Source organism: Stenella coeruleoalba (genome assembly GCF_951394435.1).
Source record: "Stenella coeruleoalba genome assembly, chromosome: 2".
In the NCBI taxonomy this organism is placed as follows: domain Eukaryota; kingdom Metazoa; phylum Chordata; class Mammalia; order Artiodactyla; family Delphinidae; genus Stenella; species Stenella coeruleoalba.
The window spans coordinates 147106140-147130025 of record NC_137147.1 but is presented as its reverse complement, the minus strand read 5'-3'; the positions used below and the strand labels follow the sequence as shown (position 1 = coordinate 147130025).

Genomic DNA, 23886 nt, shown 5'->3' with positions numbered 1-23886 from the left:
CGAGTGTATCATAACCTTTTGTACCCTTATCCCTGTGCCCATCCTGTTTTCCCCCCCGCCTGGTCTGGAATGTCTTTCTCCTTTATTTCTGCCTATTGGAACTCTGCCCTTCCCATCAAATTTTTCCTGATCCTTCCAGCCTCATGTGCTTTTTTTTTTTCCGCGGCTCTTTGCTTGTTCCTTATGACATGTTATATTCTATCCTGTAACATTTGCTGGCTTCTTCGATGAACTCTGCGACTAGACTTTAAATTCTTCTAGGGTAAGGATGAGTCTCACTTACCTCTTCCTCCCCGCCATGTCTAGCCTAGTATCTTGAGGTAGTAGGACTCAAAAAAAGTTTTATTTTTTTGGTCGTGCTGCGCAGCTTGCGGGATCTTAGTTCCCCAACCAGGGATCGAAACTGGGCCCCCCTGGCAGTGAAAGCATGGAGTCCTAACCACTGGACCGCCAGGGAAGTCCCCCCAAAAAGTTTCTTGAATTACCACTCCAGTCAGAAGTCTGGAGACGCTATACATTAGCTTAAATTCAGTCCCTCTTTAGGGAAGAGAAAGTACTTCCTCACATGCCTAGGTAGTCAGTAACTAACGTGCATTTCAAGGTATGATTTTAGATTTAGCAGCAAGGCATTGCCTTCCAAACATAAGTTTATTCAACTATTCGTGTAACATGTTTTTTGTAAAATGTTTGGATTAATAAAACTTTCTCTGAACAGCTCCCATAACAGGTACTAGGAATCCAATATTGAACAAGACAGGCTTGGCCCTTTTCCTTGAGCAGCTTACGGTTCAGCCTGTCAGAGAGCCGTCAAATCCATTACCAACTACAGACACTAACTGAGAGCCCATGGTGTACGAGGCATCACGCCAGCAGGGCTGTGCACTGGCTGCGGTATGCAGAGGGGAGCATCGGGTGACAGGTCACACACAGAGTCAGTATCTGGTTGAGGAGATAGGACATATATAAAAACAACAACAAAAAAACACTGCTAAGTACCACATGTTCCTCACCAACCAGGAAATCAGTCATCAGGGGAGGCAGGTCTTTGGAGGCAGGATTCCTTGCTAAGGCCAGGTAAGTCCGAAAGACATCGTGGAATGGGAGGGACATGTTCTAGGCCCTGGCAAAAGGCTGGGCTTGGATACAGGGAAATGAGGGAGTAGTAGGGCCCTCCAGGGAGTGACAGAGGAAGGTACAGTGAATTTAAGAAAAAACAAAGCAACTTTACAGGAGCAAAGCCTTCACCCTATCCTTTCTGTATTAATTCAGCACTCACAATGGACAATGCACTGGCGAGGTGCTGGGTGGCTGTCACATGGGTATAGGGTGTGGCCCTTGCTCCAGAGGAGTTACAGTTCAGACAAGTGCAAAAAGAACCAGCAATCAGGTAGTATTTCCTCGCCTGGTGTCATTCCATTCTCTGCTTCGACTTAACAGCAGAGAGCATTATCTCTAGGAGACCACTGTGAAGAGGTCCTTTTGCTTCCTGGTGGTGGAGGGAGGAAGCTGGCACCCAATTCATTACTCTGTCTCATTAGCCAGCTAGTATGTAAGTAGACATTAAATGGTGATGTTCAGTAGGGATACAGGGGATCTAGGTGGATGATCAGGGGCTGGCAAGTTGGGTGGAGATTCCAAACCTTTCTCTCCCCACTCCCCACTCCCTAATTCTTTCTAGAATACTGTAGCTCTTCTTGCATTCTCCTCTTGCACTTAACCATGACTACCAGAGCTTAAAAAGAATAGAGTTACTCTTGGGGCACTTCTTGGAGCAAAGGCAAAAAATGTAATAAAACGTCAGATGAAAGAAAAGAGTCACCTTCGTTCTGAAATGCCTCCTTCAAGGAGAAAAATGTAATCAGCAACACCTGACTAAGATGGGAACTATCATGTATATAGAAAAACATATCCTCTCACTTCCTGTCTTCCCTCTTTACCCTTTCTGCCTCTGCCCAGGCAGGACGAATTGTTTGGTCAACATACTAAATAAACCTCTGTCTACAAATAATAAATGCTGGAGAGGATGTGGAGAAAAAGGAACCCTCCTACTCTGGTGGTGGCAATGTAAATTTGTTCTCTCACTATGGAGAACAGTATGGAGGTTCCTTCAAAAACTAAAAATAGAGTTACCATATGATCCAACAGTCCCACTCCTGGGCATATATCCATGGAAAACCACAATTCGAAAAGATTCATGCACGCCTACGTTCACTGCAGCACTATCTACGATAGCCAAGACACGGAAGCAACCTAAATGCCCATCAACAGATGAATGGATAAAGAAGATGTGGTACATATACACAATAGAATATTACTCAGCCATAAAAAAGAACGAAATAATGCCATTTGCAGCAACGTGGATGGACCTAGAGATTATCATACTAAGTGAAACAAACAGAGAAAGACAAATATCATATGATATTGCTTATATGTGGAATCTAAAAAAATGATGCAAATGAACTTATGTACAAAACAGAAACAGAGCCACAGACATAGAAAACAAACTCATGGTTACCAAAGAGGAAAGGCAGGGAAGGTTAAATTAGGAGCTTGAGATTAACATATATGACTATATGTAAAATATATAAACAACAAGGACCTACTGTATAGCACAGGGAACTATACTCAATATTTTGTAATAACTTATAAGGGAAAAGATTCTGAAAAAGAATACACACACACACACATACACACACATATAACTGAATCACTTTGCTGTATACCTGAAACTAACACAACATTGTAAGTCAACTATACTTCAATTTAAAAAAATGCTAAATAGGGCTTCCCTGGTGGCGCAGTGGTTGCGAGTCCGCCTGCCGATGCAGGGGACACGGGTTCGTGCCCCGGTCCAGGAAGATCCCACATGCCATGGAGTGGCTGGGCCCGTGAGCCATGGCCGCTGAGCCTGCGCGTCCGGAGCCTGTGCTCCTCAACGGGAGAGGCCACAACAGTGAGAGGCCTGCGTACTGCAAAAAAAAAAAAAAAAAAAAAAAAAAGCTAAATAAATTTCATGTAAGTTAGGAGCTTTAAAGCTCTAATAATTTTCCTTGGCTCTTTCTTTTCCTACTCAAATAAGAAAAGCATCGTGGTTCTAACTTTTGATCAGAATTGTTCTAGAATAACATACCTTCTCATGAATGACTTCCTGTGTCTTCAAGAGATCATTTTCTTGAAAAGCCCCCTGACTCTCTTTTTGCAAGTCAGGCAGCGTAGTTTATTGGCTTTGTAATAGGAAGCTCTTGCCATTAGGGACTGAGCTAAGATCACCAAACTATCTCCCATACGTCCTTAGTTGAGCTTTGAATCACAAAAGTAGTAGAAGGCCCAGCATGATATCTCCTCCAAAATGAGCAATCCCTTAATTAAACAGAAGTAAATAGAGGTTACAATGTGTTCCTTAATTAAATAGATGTAAATGCCCAATCACTGTGCTTTCCACACACATCAATTCTGCATCATCTCATTTTCCTGTTTGCCCAGTGGAAATGAAAATTCTGAGGCTCCATTTTGGTCAAAATCTCCCAAGTGTGCCTGCAAGGCTGGGCGTTCAATCATGAATATTTACCTACTGGTTTATAGAAATCTGTAACTGGTGTCTACTCTTCCTTCCTTTGGCATCTGTGGGCTTAGGAATTACTATGAACCTCACATTACTGGACTATCAAAGAGAAGTGGCCCTGCCTTTGCCCAACAAAGCACCCTGACTCCCACCTTGGGAAAACATACCTGGAGACACTATGTGAAGTGTGTGGTGTGGAAGGGGCATCTAACATAAAAACTGAGCCCTCTGTGTTGGGTGGCACTGGGTGACCCTGAGACACAGTGCCTCACGTCTGCTGCCATTCTTTACACCGAATCTCCAAATTCTTCCTGGGTATTGTAAATATAATTCGTGGAATCTAGGATGGTTAATTTGCATGTGTCACCTTGGCTGGGCTACGGTGCCCAATTCTTCAGTCAAACACTACCCTAGGGGCTTCCCTGGTGGCGCAGTGGTTGGGAGTCCGCCTGCCGATGCAGGGGACACAGGTTTGTGCTCCGGTCCGGGAAGATCCCACATGCCGCGGAGCGGCTGGGCCCGTGAGCCATGGCCGCTGGGCCTGCATGTCCGGAGCCTGTGCTCCGCAACGGGAGAGGCCACAGCAGTGAGAGGCCCGCGTACCACAAAAAAAAAAAAACACTAGCCTAGATGCTGCTGTGAAGGTATTTTGTAGTTATCATTAACATTTACAGTCAATTGGCTTTAAGTAAAGGAGATTACCCGCCATAACCTTTGGCCTCATCCAGCCAAGAGAAGACTCTAAGAGCAAAAACTGAGGTTTCCTGGAGAAGAAGGAATTCTGCCTCAAGACTGTAACACAGAACTCCTGTCTGAGTTTCCAGCCTGCTGGCCTAAACTACACATTTCAGACTTGCCAGCCTCTACAAATCACATGAACCAATTCTTTAAAAGAAATCACCCTCTATGTGTGTACACATCCTATCAGTTCTCTTTCTCTGGAGAATGCTGACCAGTAGGGAATGTGTCTGAATTAGATGAAAACATTCTACTTCCGATTTAGAGAAAGTAGTCCACCTCAATTGCAGCTTAAAGCAAGCTAACCGAGTGCCCTCGAATTGCTAAGATGGGAACAGGACTGGGGTGGAGAGGACGCACTGGGTCCATGCCACTCAAAGTGGTGACCATATTTAGGGAGCTTTCATCTCCTTGCAAGCTCTGGTGAGGCCAGCAACTTGCCAGCTATGAATTGGACGGTTATCAGAGGACAGCAGTGGGTTAACAACACTTTAACTGAGTCAAAGTGTTAATTGGAATAGAATCCATCTCAATGTATTCCTAGAAACAGGTCCGCTTTCTGAGGCATTAGGAATAAATTGAGGTGGATCCCGTTCCAATTAGAATTTATGATTAAGACCATCATTTCAGGAGGACAAGCTAAGCAAAGCCAGGAGCGTTTGAAAATCTATATGACTGAGGGGTCTTAAAGAAAAGGATTACTTGCCAGGAGAAAGTCGTAACGATCCAATCTGCCTGGTGATTTCTCCCCAGTCCCAGAATTTCCAGCAAAGTGACTGATATTTGAAGGTTAGGTTCAAGGAGTATTTTTCATCGACTCATAGGATATCAGAGCTAAAGGAACCTTTTATAAATGAAGGAATTAAGCTCAGAGAAGAGAAGTGACTTTGCTCCACAGTGACAACAACCAGGGGTGCCTGTTCCACCACTTCAGCCCCAAGAGTAAAATTGGGTCAAGAGTCGAAATAACTCTCTTTGGGTGGCCTCTGCTCTTTTCTCTAAAAACATTACTGAAAAGCCAATGTGCACTTTTCACTTTTGAATAGAATCAGTGGGTAGAAGGATCGTGTGCTCAACCTGGCTTTTAGGTCCAGGGAAAATCATACACATTAGGACCTACCATGTGCCAGGTAGTCTGATACAAATCTAGCAGATATTATCAGAACACCTGCTCTTCACCTAGCACCGCACTAAGTACTTTACAATAAGTCTTTAAAACACCCCTGTGAGTAGGTCCTATTTCTATTCCCTATTTACACAAGAGGAAATTGAGGCAGAGAGAAGTTAAGCAACTTGCCCAAAGGCACCCAGAGAGGAAGTGGCATAGCTGAGACATGAACCTGGACAGTGTGGGACCAGAGTTGACACTCACCATTGTGCTCTCCCTTAATCTTCACGCCTTTATCATGGTGATATTATTCTCACCATTTGACAGGCTAGAAAACCAAGGCTCAGGAAATGTGAAGAACCCATCCGAGATCAATGCATTAGCTGTTCTGTAGACCATCTGCCCCCAGGCACTACTGCTACACAACTCACCAGTGATTTGTCTCCTGGTGCTCTTTCACTCTCCCACCTTCTCTCTGATGGCACATATGACTTCAACAAATTAATTTCCCATATTAACGTTTACCTTAACGTCTCCAGGCAGAGTAAAGCCAGTTCTTCGTCTGTGGAGAGACAGGTGTTTGGGCCAAGATCTTTACGTGCTTCAGTCCTGAGCAAAGTGCATACAGGTCATTCTTGCCCCCTAGTGTTTCCCAGACTTCCTTGGAAACAATCACCTTGTTAAACTCAGTACAAATCCCAGGACCCCATCCCAGACTCAAGCATTTCTAGACCCCATGGAACAGGCCTAGAAAGCACCATGATTAACAAGTACTCCCATGTGATCCTGTTCCTCAGGGAAATTTGGGAATGCTGGATAAAAGTGACCTTTTGTGACCTCTTCCAGGGCCAAAATTAAATGGCGGCACGATGTCAGACAGACCTGGCTTTGAATATATGGGCTTCACATCACAAACACTTGATTTGGTCTTTGCTCTATGACTTACCAGCTTTACATTCTCAAATAAGTTTTTTGACCTTTTGATGCCTCAGGGTTCTTCCCTGTAAAATGGGAATAATAATGGCATCCATTTCATGGCGTTGTTCTGAAGAAGAGATGAAATAAAGCACGTAAAGCACCTAGCATAGTGCCTGTCACAGAGGCAGGGATCAGTAAATGTAAAGTATTTCTTTTTTCTTATTTCTTCTCGTCTAGGGAATTTACATTCTGGGGAATTCAGCATCCTTAGTTCACAGAGGGGCAGTGTCAGCCTTCAGCAGTAGGTGCAAGAGCCCAGTGGTAGAGAAGGGCATGCAAGTCCTTAGTACCCCTGAAAGCATACCACACATACCTGTGGGGACAGGAGAAGCAATGAAGGGCACACCTGTGCTCCAAACTGCACAGGCTCCCACTTCTTCCTGGGGAACAGGGCTCACCTCTGCAGCCCAGGTTCCGTCTCAACCTGTCATAGTGACACATGTTCCTATGAGGACTTGGGTCAAATCCATTGACCTTAAAGAGCTCCCAGAGGTCCTGGAAAGCAGAGATCCGGGGGAAAACGTCTCCTTGTGGCTGCGCTGGTCCCTTATCCTCAAGAGCAAGGAAGTCCTGGGGTCTGAGCCTCTCCAGCAGCTCTCAGGTCCAGCTCAGTCAGAAGTACCTCCTCTAAGTCAGCTCAAGTCTGAACCTCAGACCTAAACCTGTAAGGGGGGTGAGGGCCGGCACGTATCCATTCGTTCACTTCCTTTTGTCCCTGCGATGGACTAGACCCTGGCCCTGCCCTGCAGCAGTTTACTACCTAATGAGCAAGGGTCACACAGTGTTAGTATCATGAGGGGTAAGCTCCGAGCGCCTCAAAAAGTCATTTCCAATTGTTTCAAATCCTCAACACAGCTCACAGGGACTGGGTCACATGGCTCCTGCCGACACCCACCAGCTTCGTCTCACACCCCTTTCCCACTTGCCAAGTGCACACCGGCCACTGGGCTCCTTTCTGTTCAGCAAACAAACCAAGCTCTTTTTAGGCTCAGGACCAGGCTCTCTCCTCAACCCTGCTCCTCCTCTTGTCTAGACTTCTTAAGTGTGTCTTTTCCAGGGCGTCCACCCTTGATCCGCAGACCAGGAGACTTCCAGTCCCGTTTATCTTTGTGTCCCCAGAACGGAGCACTGCACCTAGTGTATGTGGTATCAGAACCACATAGTTTACAGCTGAATATTTAATAACTTATCATTGATTTCTTCCACTTTCTTGTCCCATATACCCAAGCGATAGATGTACCCACATCTCTGTCATCACTAAAAAAAAACGATAGGTGCCAACCTTTTGCAGCAAAACCCTAGTGGATGCTGTAGAATTACAGATGCTCTCTTAGCAGGAGCCAACTTGAATTCTTATTTTGGGGGGGGGTTGCCTCCCCCAATAGAAATAGTAAAACACCACTTTAGTAGGAGAAACAGACCCAGCAGATTTTTCACTATTGGTTGTGCTGGTGTTTTTAACAGCAAACCTTGTTTTCCAAGTACCCGCTGGTGACCTGGGGCCAATTGTTGAATTCTGGAGAATTTTGTGAGCTGATTGTTAGACCTAGACATTATTAAAAATTATATAAATGTGCAGTTAAATAAATTACATTAAAAGCAAAGGTAATAAATATGCAAAACACATCACTTCCTGTTTATTCGATGGCATTTTTGTGTTATCTATGCTCTTGAGGTTATCGACATCTCTCGCATCTGTGTGGTGGTGGATGTACTATATAATGGTGTGCAACTGCTTCTCTCTTCCTGACTCTGCGTCTAGTGACATCATGTAGGTAGACTGAAATCAACATAGCGAGAACATTTACGAAGGAATCGGCAAATGCTACAAATCAGAGCTTATTCATTTTTTTCAGGGAGCTTGTTTTTAAGCATCTACCAGCATCCCACTGCCACGAACCAAAGGCAAATGGGGTCAGTCCCTGATTCCCAGAAGTTTGCCGTTCAGTGGTAGACACACATACACACACACACACGTGCGTGTGCGTGCACACACACGCACAGAGTTAAGCCTGAACCAAGGCAGAATGGCACGTATTAAATGGAGCAATGGACAGCAGACAGGAAGTGGGTGGCTGGAATCTGACTGATTGGCCTTCAGATGTGGGACATAAGATGAAAAGATTCACAGAGGAGGCCCAGAACCTCTCCTTTGCCGCCTAACTCATTTTCTGGATCCTTACTAATAAATTATTCAGACAGATCTTTACATAGGCACCAACTTTCAGCCTGTGATCAATTCATACACTTACCTTATGTTGAGGTGCTTAGCTTCTTCCTCTGTCAGAAGGAGATCAATAGGTACAGGTCAGACTGTTTGAATATATCGGAGAGCTTGGAACGCCTCCAAAGATGGGTGCTGAGAACCAGGAACTCCGCGTGGTTAGGAATCATTTGGCCTTTTCATCACTGGAGCTCAGTCAAGCGTGTATTGATTTTTCTCCAGAAGATTTACCGATTTGAAGCAGTAATTCCCAAACTAAGATAAAATATTAATAGTATTAAAAAGGTATTAGACTCCATTTTTGTGACTATAAAGGCAAAAAAACTGTTAAAAATGTTAAAAGGTGGGAGGGGAGTTCAAAGCCAACCAAGCTGCTAATAGCGATCACACAGTGGTCTCCAAGCCTTGAGTCAAAGAGAACATTCCCTGTTTGTTCCCTACCAGTCTTAATGGGGTTGTCAGGGGATGCTCTATTGAACGTGAAACAGTTTTATTCCAATTTAACCTATACATTTGTTTGTAGCACTTTAGGAGAAACAGGCCAGCCGTTTTCAGCTTTTAAATTATATCTACACACCCACGTATTTCTATATCTATATCTATCTATCTGAGAGTGAAAGGAAAACGATATTAAGGGAGGACAGAGGAGTGGGAGGAGAAGGAAAGGAGAGGGGACAGAGGGAGAAGAGAGGGAAGAAGTGAGGAGGGAGAGGAAGAGAGCGGGGGCAAAGGGGAAAGCAGTGCAGTCAGGCTTGGGAGCAACACGGGACTAGATTTGAATCCCAGCTCTTCCATGGGCATCAATTACTATTCCAATTTCAGCCTCGGTTTTCTCATCTGTGAAATAGGGGTGAGATAACTTTCACAGCCAGGTTTTCCAGAGAATCAGGTGAGCGCAGATGAGTAGAGAGCAGTCCCGGCGTGTCCACTCCGTAAGTGTGATGCCTTAGTGACCAGTGCTAGTGAGGGTTATGTATCTCTTTGAAAGCACACACTTTCTCCCCTGTGTTCTGGGTTTGGCATCCCTTGAAAGTGGAGCCCAAGTGTCCACCTGAGAAGATAGCACCAGCCTGCCGGGTGCCAGGGCGTTTCCGCTGCAGAGGATGCCAGGATTCCTGTGGTTTCATCTAGCCGGTTGTCAGCGCACCACGGAGGTACAGCCAACCACCAATGAACCTTCCGCAAAGATAGTTTGCTTCATACAGATCTCCATCCATAACCTTTACTGGTCTCTACAGAGTCATTATGACCATTAGGTTGTGGACTCAGCACTGCTTTAGCTCTTAAGTTAATACAACCAAGACTTTTTTACTTTCCTATTGGGAAGGAACATGTGCCATTTCAGTGATTTCTTAGATCATTCCATAAGTAAATCAAATATTCTTTCAAGCCCAGTTATCAAAACTGTGTCCTCTGATACCACGTCTTCCATCAAACTGCGGTAATCCAGATCAACACATTTTAAACCTCTGCTATCTCCTAATACCATCCCTACTAGATAGAGTAATTAAATTTGTACTTTTTTTTACAAGTCGTACTCAATAAATCTGAATAAATTAACAACGCATTACTAAGACTGCTACATTAAATTTGCATAGTGCATTTAATGAATATGCAACTGCAAGTGAAAAGGTCTGCTACTGCGAACCTCTCACATTAGCATAACTACTTCCAGCATGTTTCTTAAATAATGCACTCATTTGCACATCACTGACTTGGCTAATTCTAACTTCAGTCAGGGTAGCCTTGTAATTAAGACTCTTGCTTTAATTTTTAATGAAGTTTATGTTACATCAATCCTGACAGTAATGAGGGGACATGGAAACAAAAAGGCTGCTAATAATTAAATTCACAAACCAGTTTGAGGGATAATAATTCCTGAGGAGAAATTACATGACTAATTATTAATTAAATATTCATACTATTGCACAGCCATCTCACTTAACTGCTCTTCTTGTCGGTAATAATATTGAGCTGTGGATGCCTTTTGCCAACCATTCGGAGTTTAAGGTCTCTGGTTAATTTTAGTGTGCTGTTAATCAAAATGACACAAAAAATAAAATTGTTTTAATTGGCATCATTTTATTGTGTCTAAATATTACTACAGTTGGTTTAGTTTGTGGAGAATTAATCTAGTTAGTCAGTGCCTGTTTTATGGAAACATAAATCCAGTTTACATCCATAAACATCTAATGGCAGGACAACTTGACCTTTTTTTTGTAACGTTACTGTTTACAGATAATTACACCAACTCTTTAAAAGGTTATTTAATAGCTTTGCATTCATCACAGTAAAATGAAAAACATGCAATATTATTTAACTCCAGCCTGTTCTGAGGAGGTCTCTGAGACCCCCATTTACCCCTGCTGAAAAGTAAGCAGTATTAATGTGTGGGTTTTTAGGAAATGTATGAGAGCTTTCTTTGAATGTGTACAAACAGATTTACACGTTTGGGTCTGGATCTTCGAATGTCTAACTCATAATTGAGATGCAGTCTGGTAAGGAAGAAAATGTTTCTTACTGTTATAACTTCCCATTGCAGGGAAACACGAGGATGGAGTTTTTATGGGTCTGGATATCAGAAATCGCAACAATTTCCCTACAAAATTCAGTAAACAAACATTACAAAGCCAGAGAAATTACTATGATGAAGTCTAATTGGCTGCAATATTTATTGTAGACATGCTTTTTTTTCCCCTTCCATTTTCTGAGCGGTATCTAGGCATCTGCATTTCTAATGAGAATGTCCCCATCTGTGGGCAAGTTTAGCAAGGACAAGAAAAGATCGACAATATTTAAATTGATAACATTAATCATTAAATTAAAACAGATCATGACATTCGTTTAAAGCTCTGATAAATTCAGAACAAGATGCTTCACGGAGACCATTATGCATATTATAAAATTAAAGAGACACAGAAAAGGGATCTTTTTATCCTGCAGGGGCCTGTGGAAATTCTGGGCCAGGGCAAACATTTCATTTCATTTTTCTAATAAGTCAAACTAGCTGATTCATCAAAGTGGACCAAGTCGGTGACCATAAACCATGGGGCAAGGATTCCCCTCAGTTACTCTTGTCACTTTACTACAAACTGACAGGTTTGTAGGGCATTATTACTGGGCCTGATGTGTATCAACTGCTCCCTTTTACTAAATCTTTAAAATCTTTTCAACTTTTCTTTTTAAATCTACTCGCTTAAACTAACACCTGAAGGCGATTGGAAAAGACCACTCACTGTGTAACAGTTTACGGGCGCGGGTCTCACTCACGGTGTAATAGTTTACGGGCGCGGGTCAGCGTATAGATGTCACAGTAAGTCCTGGGTCCCTGGTCCTGCTTTTTGATTCCTTCATTTCAGGAAAGCTTCTATGTGAGAAACCTTACCTGAAGAGCAGTAAGACCTCCAAACTGGGCAAAGTGAAGACAAAGAAGTGACCAGGCTCGCGGGCTAAACTGTAGGGTACTTGTTCTGGAGGAACACGCAGAGTCCCGCCCTTTTCCCTTTCATTGCCAGGTGCATGCTATACCTGTCCCAGGTGTAGTAAGTGGAGGAAACCATCCAACACCATGGAAACCAGCTGACCAGAAGGACCCCATCATCTCCTCGTAGGGAAGCAGCACGAGCGCCAGAAAGGGTTAGGGCTTGGAAGCCAGACACACCCGGGTTCTAATCTTCCTTGGCCTTAGTGAATAGCTTTAATAGCTTCATCTCTCTGAACCGTGGTTTCCTTTTCTGAATGGGGATGGTCATGCCCCCCTGGCAGGTTGTTGTGAGAATCAGTCACACATGCAAGTGCTTAACTCTGTGCCAGGCTCATGAGAGACAGGCGCGAAATGCCAGCGATCTGGATTATGGTTAATCTTCCCGAGGAAGATTGCCAGAAATTTTACCATTGGAGAGTCACTCCTTTGAGATGAACACCACTGTCTCAAAGCCTCTTTTTTAAAATGCAGATTGTATACCTTGAAAGGGGATGGCGGATATAAAGTCAGTTTTGGTCACCAAAGCCTTTGTGTGAGTTAGTGTACCAGCTCCCTTTTTTCCGTAACAAAGGCAGATAAGGCAATACTAGAGAGGTGCGTTAGCAGAAGGAGAAGGGTTGAAGTGGAAAAGGAGGATATAGAAAGGGGAGGTGGAATTGCGAGGGAAAACTATTATATACGTCTGGGCTATTTAATCACCAAGGTACAATATAAAGAACTCCAAGAAAAAACAAAAACCTACCCGGTGGATGTGGATTCCAAAGTTCTCGAGCTTTAGTCCTGTAAAATGACAACCATTAAGGGCATGATGACCATGCACCCCTATTTTTGTAGAATGGCTTAATTTCAGTGATTCTGTCTGGTATCTGTCAGGACTTGGTTGGTTGGGGGAAGAGGGAAGAGGTAGTGTAGGTCATAAATTGTCTCCACTGAAAGCCCCATCTTATGATGAAACTCCAGAAAGAAAGAGCACACGGCCTCAGTAAGTATTTAACGAGCATCATCAGATACCTGTCTTAAATGCCAAGTACCCAAAGGAGAAAGCCTTTTCTCCCACCTGTCTTCTCCACACTCCTTAACAGATTGTCCAAGAAAGCACCACACAGAGCTGCCCTACCTGTAGCCATTCCAGGGTGGAGTAGCTTGAGGAAAGTCTCTGGTGTTTGGCTCTCTCTGGCTCTTCTCTAGGAAGGCATGGGATGGAGAAACAGATTTCGGATTGGACAAACTCCAGCCCCTTCATTTTACTTGTGGTGTGATTTGGATAACTTGTTTGACCTCCTCAAGCCTCGTGTAAAATGGGGAGACCACCACATACCTCACAGGATGATGTTGAGGGTTAAAGGACATCAGTGTGAAAAGGTTCAGGTGCACAGTAATTGTACATAGCAATCCCTTTTCCCTGTCTCAGAATCAAGCCAAAATCTCCTTCTGGGGCATGAGGACTTACTGCTGGAGGAGAGTTACATATGGATCTCAACGTTCTTGAGTCTGTTTCTATAAAATCACATTTACCATGCTTTTTTTTTTCTTTGACCAATCATCTAGATTTTTGAGGTCAGGTCTTATTTCAATTCTGCAGTCCAGTAGTCTGCCTAAATTGCTATGAGGATTAGAAGAGTATTTGGAAAATAACAGTATCTGGTACATAGCAAGTGTAAATAAATAAAAATCTCAAAACCACGAAACCAATCCATTCTCATTTATACCCCTCCTTCATCTGCCCGTACACTCCATTATCAACAAATGGCAGACACACATGCAATTTCTTACCTCTGTGCTTTTGCAGATGACTTGAGTGATTTTCCCTTTCTACTCAACCACCTGTCAAACTCTTATTCAAAACCCAGCTAAACAACTACTTTTTTCATAAAGGCTTCCCTTATATCACTTCTCTTGTCTCTGTCTTTCCTGTGCTTCTTCTATAGTGTGCCCAGCCTTCTATTACTCTTTGCACACGGTGCTATAGGTAATCTGTTTTCACTTCTCCTACTGGGGAAGGACTGTGTACAGTCTTGGTATCCCCAGTTCCTTGTATACTGCAGGGCACTCCTCATATATTTGTGGACTCGAATTCATGTGACAAATAGCAATTCCAGGATTATATTTATAAACATGAACAACAGAATTTCATTATACATCTCATAATAATGCAGTAATTAAGGAACAAAACAGTTTTCTTCTTTTCCTTTTTTTTAAGAGGCAAGACAACCACGGTAATGAGATGTGAGCAGAGACATGAAAGTGGAATGAAGGTGGGAAAAGGTGGGGAAGAAAGTCATGTGTGCATTATAAACAGCAATTTCCTACAGGTTAGGATCAATTCAGAATGAACCATTCATTGCATCATCAATGGTTATGAGGTAACAAATCGAAAATTCCTGTCTGAGTTTTAATTAAAAGGACCCATAGGGCTTCCCCGGTGGCGCAGCGGTTGGGAGTCCGCCTGCCGATGCAGGGGACATGGGTTCGTGCCGTGAGCCATGGCTGCTGAGCCTGTGCGTCCGGAGCCTGTGCTTCACAACGGGAGAGACCACAACAGTGAGAGGCCCGCGTACCACAAAAAAAAAAAAAAAAAAAAAAGGACCCATAAATGTCCCAAGTCAGTTGGCACATATGTACATTTTTTTTCACAATTATAAAATTATCTGTCACGATGTCAAGCCTGAACCCAAGAGCATTTGCAGGCTGCAGCGCTGCCATCCTTCCTCCTTAATCCAAGAACTAGAAGCCACCTGATGTGAAAGCAAACAACAGGTAACAATTACAAGTCAAAATGCCCGGCTGCTCGCCAGGGATGGACAGGTGGGTTACATATGCCCAAAGCAGCTGACCAACCACCACCATCTCCTGAGCATTTATGGTAGGGCCAAGGTAGGAGATGTGGAGCCTGCGGTCCAGTGGATGCCCCTCTTCATGACGGGACCTGTCTTCACAGAGAGGATGTGTGAAGTCAGGAAGAACTGTTGGAGTATAGAATTAAGAGGGAAAATCACTGCAGGCTAGCACGCTCCTTTTCATCCTCTTTTCCCCAAAACATTGACCAGCTCCCTCAGATCTGTTCTCTGCCTTCTTCTCTTCTGTCAGAGACAATCATCTGTCGTGATTAAGAGCTCAGACCCAGGAATTCCCTGGTGGTCCAGTGGTTAGGACTCCATGCTTCCACTACAGGAGCCATCGGTTCGATCCCTGGTTGGGGAACCAAGATTCTGCAAGCGGTGTGGCACAACCAAAAAAAAAAAAAAGAAGAAAACAAAAGAACTCACCTTTTTCAATTCAAATCCCAGCTCTTCCACTCATTAGCTGTGTGACCATGGACAAGGTACTTCACCTCTGTGTCTCATCTCTGGAATATATATTGTTAAGAGAAAAAAGTTAGAGAGTAATATGTTTAGTGTAGTTCTGTTTTCAAATTGGGAAAAACTCTATATTCTTGTGTGAGAATAGAGAAAGAGTGGTAGGATACATATCATATGTTAACACTGAATATCTGAGAATGGGGAAGATTAATATTTCCTTTATTCACCTTGAAATTATTTTAAAAATCTAATAAAATAAGTAAAAAGAAAAGAATGGGAGACTGATGAATTGATACCCCTTCTGTTTCAAAAGAGGATTTTTGATTGCTTGCAGGACAAATAAACATAGCAAAGTAAAATGAAGCTAGAGGTTAAATCAGTACCAGGAATTTTCTACAGTAAGCATGTATCACTTTAATAATGAGAAAATAATTAAAATGAAAAATGAAGGAAAATTTTCTCAATCAAATGGTGCTACTCTCTCTTTTAGTCTTGTGCTTGTTATTTTTAACACTTTATAAATGACAATAGTTGCACTCTTTCATTAAAGGAAATCTGGAAAATTCACAGCTGTGTCAAAAGAAGGAAAAAATATTTCACCCATGTTGACATCATTCAAAAGCAATCGCAGCTGGTATCGGTGTGTATTTCCTTTCTGACTTTTCTTTTCCCCGCATGTACATGTTTTTGATGATAATACTGTGAATATACACTGTAACTGTTGACTCCTAGTTCTTGGCCTGCTTTCCTCTCCAGACAGCCTGTCCTCTTTGGCAATGGTAAGAACAGGAAAAGCAATCCACACAACAGGCTGTTACAACGGCTGCAACCCCCAGCTTATGTGGGAGGAGGCTTAGATAGAATGTGCCTTCCAGGTGACAATTCCATTAGAATGTCCAAGTGACTGCGCGGAGGGAGAAATATCTGATTGATTGCAACGAAACCAAGAGAGAAGCAAGAAATCTACAGTCTCCTGGCACATATGTACACTCTCCTTTCATGGTTAGAAAACTGTCTGTCATGATGTTGATGTCTGTCCCCCTCACATTCCTCCTGAAATTACACGTGGAATTTCTTATCATAAGGGAGGTGCCTCCTTGTCAAAGCCACTGGGTGGAGGAAGTGCTCAGTGGAGCCGAGATTGAAGCCATAACCCCACCTGGCGACCTCCCACTCTGTACTTGGCCTTCTCACTCCTGCAGCCAAAAGTGTACAAATTATTCCAACTTTGCTCACCTTTCCTTGATTTGTCTGTCTCCCTATAAAGCCCTGTCGAAAATTCACACCTTTTTATGAATTTCCTAATTTAATTCATTTTCTTTCTTTTTTTTTTTTTTTTTTTTATGTGGACCATTTTTAAAGTCTTTGTTGAACTTGTTACGATATCGCTTCTGTTTTATGTTTTGGTGTTTTGGCCACGAGGCATGTGGGATATTAGCCCCCCGACCAGGGATCAAACCCACACCCCCGCATTGGAAAGGCGAAGTCTTAACCACTGGACCGCCAGGGAAGTCCCTAATTCATTTTCTATCTACTGACCTACTTTTATCTCTTTTCTTCCAATACAGTAGATTCCTACTCTGAATCCTCCCTCTGATCAATGCTGTCCACGCAATGCTGTCCTCCTTCCCTGCCTCACTATAACAAAAGCTTTTGCTTACTTTATTTCGTAATCCCAGTAACAGCATTTGTAGTGGTTGTATAATCTTTGATAGATTACGTCATAATTTACTCAAATATCCTCTCAATATTCTCCACTGTCGGGAATGGTACTGTAGTAAACATTTTGTAGCATGAAACTTTAAAAAAATTTTTACTATTTTTTTTCTCCTTAGAACAGAGTCCAAGTAGTGGAGATTTTTTTTTTTTTTTTTTTTTTTTTTTTGCGGTACGCGGGCCTCTCACTGTTGCAGCCTCTCCCGTTGCGGAGCACAGGCTCCGGACGCGCAGGCTCAGCGGCCATGACTCACAGGCCCAGCCGCTCCGCGGCATGTGGGATCTTCCCGGACTGGGGCACGAACCCACGTCCCCTGCATAGGCAGGCGGACTCTCAACCACTGCAGCACCAGGGAAGCCCTAGTGGAGATAATGATGTTGTATTTCCTTGGGAAAGAAGCTTTATCCTCTATTAAAAATCAAGCATTTCCCAAACATATTCATGAATGTTCCAGATTCTTCTGTGAGGGGTGAATAACAGAAATGTTTTCCTTTCAGTTAAAGAATATTTTCTCTCCTTTCCCCCTTCTTTCTCCTCTTTACCTTACTTTCTTCTCAGAATCTACTTAGAAATCAAAACAAAACACCAAAGCACAAACCTTAGCAGAGCACTGTCAGTGCTGCTCCTCCAAGCAATACAGTTATGGGCAAGTTACATCTTTACCGAATCCTTCCCTTTGGTGAAATCACCTCCAAGACCCCGTCCAGTGCTAAAGGTCTTTGAATCCTCAAGGCCTGTCTCTGTTCTGCTTTGACCCAGCCCTCCTTCTTCAAGTGCACCCCTCTCCACTTTCATCATTAGCAACTAAGAATGTTCAACTTGTTAGAACTAACTAAGCAAGCAAATAAATAAGCAGGGAAAACTACTCTTAAGAAAAGCGTTGGGCAAATGCTTTATGCTTCGTCACACTCAAAGCATTTTCTACTTCTTTCTTCTTCACCTTTTCTACTTCTTCTACCAGGAGAGGTAAACTATGGTTCCAAAAGGTTTTCTGTAGAGCTGCCAATGCCTACTTTTACAGGGAACGTTCTTATTTTCTTTCTCAGATGTACTCCTATACCCAGAAGGTTTAGGATTAAATTCTCAGAATGGTCCTGCCTTTGATAGTCTTAGATTTGGGGGCCAGAGAAATCATACCCCTTGCCCATTTTATAAGTCAGGACAACAATAATAGTTCCTAATTGACTAGTATTTTATAATTAGAAAAGCACTTCTACTTATGTTAGACCATTTAATCCTTCCATACAAGCGTATGAGTGAATTAGGTGGTATACATGTGCTTATTCTTACTTTTTGAAGGAGGAAACTGAGACTCTATAGAATTACCTGTCTACGACACGACAGCCAAACCTCTTGGACTTGGATCCAATGACTCCAGATTCGGTGTTCTTCTTCTTTTCTTTTTATGAATTTATTTATTTTACTTTATTTATTTTATTTTTGGCTGTGTTGGGTCTTCGTTGCTGTGCACAGGCTTTCTCTAGCTGTGGTGAGCGGGGGCTACTCTTCGTTGCGGTGCGCGGGCTTCTCATTGCAGTGGCTTCTTTTGTTGCAGAGCACGGGCTCTAAGCGCGCGGGCTTCAGTAGTTGTGGTATGCGAGCTCAGTAGTTGTGGCTCGCGGGCTCTACAGCACAGGCTCAGTAGTTGTGGCACACGGGCTTAGTTGCTCCACGGCATGTGGGATCTTCCCTGACCAGGACTCGAACGCATGTCCCCTGCACTGGCAGGCGGATTCTTAAACGCTGCCCCACCAGGGAAGTCCGGTATTCTTTTTCTGACATAGATCTACCTGCAAAACAACCAAATATACTTAAGTGAATTGGATAATGTGATATTTATAAAACTTAGAAATCTTAGGAAATACAGTATTCTAAGTCAGAGAAAGTTATGGTTCTTTTCAAGATTAATCAGAAAATACTCTTGCTTTACTTTATTAAACGTGAATCTACATAATAAGATGGACAAGAATAATTCACACGATTTAATTTAAAAATACCTATTGAGAATGCACTGTGTGCTACCATGTGTCCAACATGATATATGTATTATTATCGTAGCTAGTCCTTACGTAACAGCTCTTTGAGGAACAAACCAATACTATTCCTATTTTACAGACAGGCAAACAGATTTGGAAAGGCGTATAATTTGCCTGAGTCACAGAGAAAGAGGTGGGGGAGACAGGATCTAAACCTGGGTCTGCCCAACTCGACAGCTGGAGTTTACAGCATGGTTTTACATTGCCTCTCCCAATACCTCACAACTGAAAACCTGATCTCAGGATCAAATGACAAGCTTGAATAGTCTCTGATTAGGGTTGTAGATGGGTTGGGATATAGTATCAGGCATGACCCTGTTCCCATCAAATACCTGACTCCTTTCTCACTTTTCCCATCAGGTCCCTTCAACACGAGTAGAGACAAAATGAGAGACTGGAATCTCCAGGGCAAGTCATTTTACTACTTTGTACCAGCTCTGATAGTTAAAAATGCCTTCCTTATACTGGGCTAACCCCCAGCTCCTACTGGCTTCCATCCACTGATCCTGGTTTTAGCTTTGAGGCGCCAGAGAAAAGTTCTAACAGTTCGTGTAGCATGAAATTTGGAGACAATTATAGTGTGTCCTCTGAGTCTGCTCTTCTTCAGAATAAAAATGTACTGTTTTTCAGATATTTCTCCAATGACATGATTTCAACCTTACTTCCTTGGTGAACACTGTTTTAAACTAAATGTGATTCTCTAGATGTGGTCAGCCTGGAGAAGAGCAGGATTATCCCCTTCTTTTCTAAATGCTTTAGATCTGCCCAAGAGACACACTAGCTTTCTTGCCCCCGTACTGTTTGGTTTTATTGAGTTTATAATGTACAAAAGGCCCATATCCATGTCAGACAAGATGCTGATAAGTCCTGTGTCCCCAGGTGCTGTGCTTGTGCAAATGTCTTTTTCTGATCAAACGCAAACATATACTTTTACTTTTCCTTACATTACTTTATCTTCTCTTAAAGTAGACTTGGCTCCCAAATTCTAAACTGCTAAGATTCTAAGACAGTTTTATTCAAGTCATTATAGAGAAATCAAACCCAGCCTTTAAAATAGCCAACATCAAGGTCTCTAGAATTAATGAGTCACAATTTATCAAGCATCCCCTGACTGACAAACTAAAGACATTTGTCCTGTTTCTAATATGTTTGGCCGCTGTAAGCAATGCTATGAGAAATGTACTTGCGCATATATCTTCACATAATGGTGTTTCATTTTGAAAAAACAGAGTCTCAAAAGCAGTGTTGCTGGGTCAGAGGATGTGTGCTGCTGTAATCCTAGTAGATATTACCAGATGATTTTACCAAAAATTCATAATAGTTCAGTTATGCTGTCAACGTATGGGGTAGTGAGAAGAGTTAGAAACAGATAAAGTAAAAAGTAGGACAGTGAAATAAAACTAGGTGTGAAATAAGTCTTTGAATGTGTATATATTGCACATGTATTGCTTTGATAAGCAGGAAAAAACATTTAAAAAAACGAAGTGAAACATTTCCTCATAAAGCTTTTCGTTAATAAGCCTGCCTGAGCAATTGTCTCTCTTCCTCTGCACTCCTGAAGTATTTACTATTTGCAACACTCCCTATTTGTTCCACTCATGAGGCAATTAATCACAGAGGACGTGACCGCCAACCGTTCTACTGTTATAATGAGCTGTCATTCAAGACCTTCATTGCCATCCATATCTTCAAGGCCAAAGAGCTCAGGCTTGGAATCCAACTCACCAGGGCTCAAGTTCCAGCCATCTACGCAATTTCCCAAGGGTGTGGCTTTGAGATATTACTTAGAAGCTCTAAGTTTCAGCTTCTGCATCTGTAAAATGGGTCTGATGTTGCTTTCCTTGCACGTTTTCAGAATGAATAACACAACGGACGTAAAGCCCCTGGACGAGTGCTCAGCACATACTACTAGTGGTTAATCATCGTACATACTCCCACCACGGAGAGACACAACTACATTAACTGAATGTTTCTGTGCCAGGTACTTTGCAAAGTACTTTGCATTCCTTATCTTACTTAAAACTAAAACCGTAACTCACGCATGTAACTACTCAATACATTAAGAGTAAGGTGGGTACTATTATGACCCCTATTTTATAGATGAGAAAATGAGGATCAGAAAGGTAAAGTAACTTGTCTAAGGTCACAGCGCTAGTAAGTGTCAGAATAGGGACGGGAACCCAGATCTAACTATGAAACCTTCACTCAATGAATGGCAATTATCATAATTAGTACCAATCTCCTTGATTGCCTTAATTAACACAGCTTCAGCCATGAGTCTTAATGGAACCTCAGGTAGCCATTGGAAGGATGGGTGAGTGAAGGGGATAACCCCGTTTTAGGCTATAGTCAGCCTGCACGTCGCAAGGAGCTACAGCAGCACAGGCAGGCGTCATACCCCTCCACAGAGTCTAGGCAGAGTGGACTCTGTACCACCAGAAGGTGGCAGGGCAGTAGGACCTGGCAAGGTCTGACAGACCAGAAGTGGGGTCAGTGAGATGGCCCAGTCTCAAGGGAGAGGGGTTTGGGCAGGCTACAGCTCTATTCACGATGGGACTTCCGTCCTACGGACCAGGGTTCAAATCAGAAACAGAGTGAAAGCTCAGTGGTGATGACATGGTCATGGCGGATGGGGGGGTGGTGGTCACAGAGGACCAGAGCTTCAGGGCTGTGGTGCCGATATCCTGCCAAGGGCCTTGGTGTAGGTAAGCCAATAGCTCCCTGGCCTCCATGCCTGCTGCCAGGGGAAATGGAATGGAAGGAGGCTTCGTTCACCCGGCAGATTCAAAGTCTCCATCAACCTTAGCCATGATTAGCTCCAGAGAATAGCTCCATCCCAAGCTTTGGTGTCTTGACCCTGTGTTTTGTGTTCCGGCAGACATTTCTGCCTCTTAAAACCTTACTCTAGCTCTTGATTCAGAAGAATACATCGATTAAAAGTTAAAACCGAGCAACACGTCACATATCCCAGATGAACAGCAAGAACCAGTCTCTTAGGTACTTGTCAACAGCAGTGTTGCCTGTGATCTCTGCACCAATTCCAGCACCTTCCTGATCTCCCACTCGCTGCCTCTTTCCTCTTACAGCTCAGAAGACTGCAGTGTGTGAACCTCAGTGCGTGCCTCTCTGTAAAGCACCCACCTGCCTAACTCTTCCAACCATCACCTAATAATACGTCAGTGCACTTGGCTTGACAGTGTTTTTTAGCCTTAAATTTACACTCAACACTTCAAAAGTACCGCAGTAAGCCTGTTGAAACTTCCAGTGTAGAAGCTCAGAAATTCTAATAAGCACTAGACTACACTCACAAATCAAAAATGTTCCTTCGAATCCCCTGCTGCAGGTTTCGGGGAGAGTAATTAGAAAAACAGAGATAACACCTCCATCAATTACACCAGTCCTGCCCTCTCCGGAGGTTTTCATCAAATGCAGGGGAAAGTGCACTGGCTTAGGTACCAGAAGAGCTGGAATTCTTTCCTGGCACTTGCTGGCTGTGTAACTTGGAGTAACTCAGCTGATCTGTCTGAGCCTCTGTTTCCTTATTTGCAAAAGGGGGAAATTCAAAACTTCCTGGAGGGGTTGGGAGGATCTAATGTGATGATGTACCTGAAAGCTGCAAAGCTGCTGTAGCCTCACAGCTGAGAGCCTTCTCTTCCTTCTCCTTTGAGAGTAATTGTGCTTTGATTAGCTTTCAAGGTAGGGACATTTATCATGATGTGTGAACGGGCAGCTTGGTAGAAGACGACTCAGAACTAGGACTCTGACCTTACTGGGTTGTCTGGGAAAGCCACCTTTATCTCTGCATCTTAGTGACCTTGTCTAAGAGAGATGCGGTTTGACCAGATAATCATAAATGTCTCCTCTTGATGTTTGGTTTGGGGTGTAACCTTTACCTTCAGTAGCCCCCTTCGTGAATTACCTGAAGCAGTAACAAGACAGCAGCCCATCTTTTCTGTACTGGCAGATGGATATCTCACTGTTGGGTTCTGACTCATCTGTATTGCCGTCCTGCTCTATGCATTCCCAGCTGTGACCTCATTGAACTCTCAAAAGAACCTTGTGAGAGTGGTTGGGCAGATATTACTGCTGTCTGGCATCATTTTATAGATGATGCAAGTGAGGGCACAGGTGGGTGGAGAGATCCGCCCAGATCACCCAGGTGGTTGGAGGAGTTCTCTGGACTCCAGAAGGGAGTGACTGTGCGGGGAATCAGTGGACACAGAGAGCCCCTTCTCACCACTCCCCTGCATCCACCTTTGTCAGAGTCACCATCATCTCTTGCTTGGGGTATTGTGCTAGCTTCATCACCAGTCTCCCTACGTGCACCCTTACCCTACTAACAGTCACTTCTCATCTAGAAGCCAGAGTGATGCTCTAAAAATATAAGTCAGATCGTGTTCCTCCTCTACTCAGGCCCCCTCCAAGGGCTCCCATTTCACTCAGTGTCAATCCTTATCCTGGACCCAGGCCCCATGTGTCCACCTGTCTGACCCCCCTTCCTCCAGCACTCTGCTGCCTCATTCACTCCAAGCCCATTTGTCTCCTTATTGGTTCTTGCACATGCCAAGTGCCCTCAGGACCTTTGCACTGCAATTCCCTCGGCCCACAACATTCTCCCACAGATATCTGCATGGTCATTCCCCCACTTCCTTCAGCCCTCTGCTCAAGTATCATCGAATTAGAGAGATCTTTCCTGACCACCTGTACAAAGTTATACTTCTGATTACCTCTACCTTCAGG

At 43.4% G+C, this 23886-nt stretch overlaps 1 long non-coding RNA gene across 4 annotated transcripts in view; it reads right to left on the bottom strand.

Moving 5' to 3' along the window:
- Positions 1-2678: 2678 nt before the first annotated feature.
- Positions 2679-23886, bottom strand: part of LOC307181736 — a 420065-nt gene continuing 398857 nt past the window's right edge. For all 4 annotated transcript variants that reach the window (XR_013827015.1, XR_013827016.1, XR_013827017.1 and 1 more), the window contains 3 exons: positions 18437-18900; positions 15361-15440; positions 2679-8865 (listed from right to left, as the gene is read on the bottom strand). This is a non-coding gene — a long non-coding RNA (uncharacterized lncRNA). The remainder of the gene's footprint in view (positions 8866-15360; positions 15441-18436; positions 18901-23886) is intronic.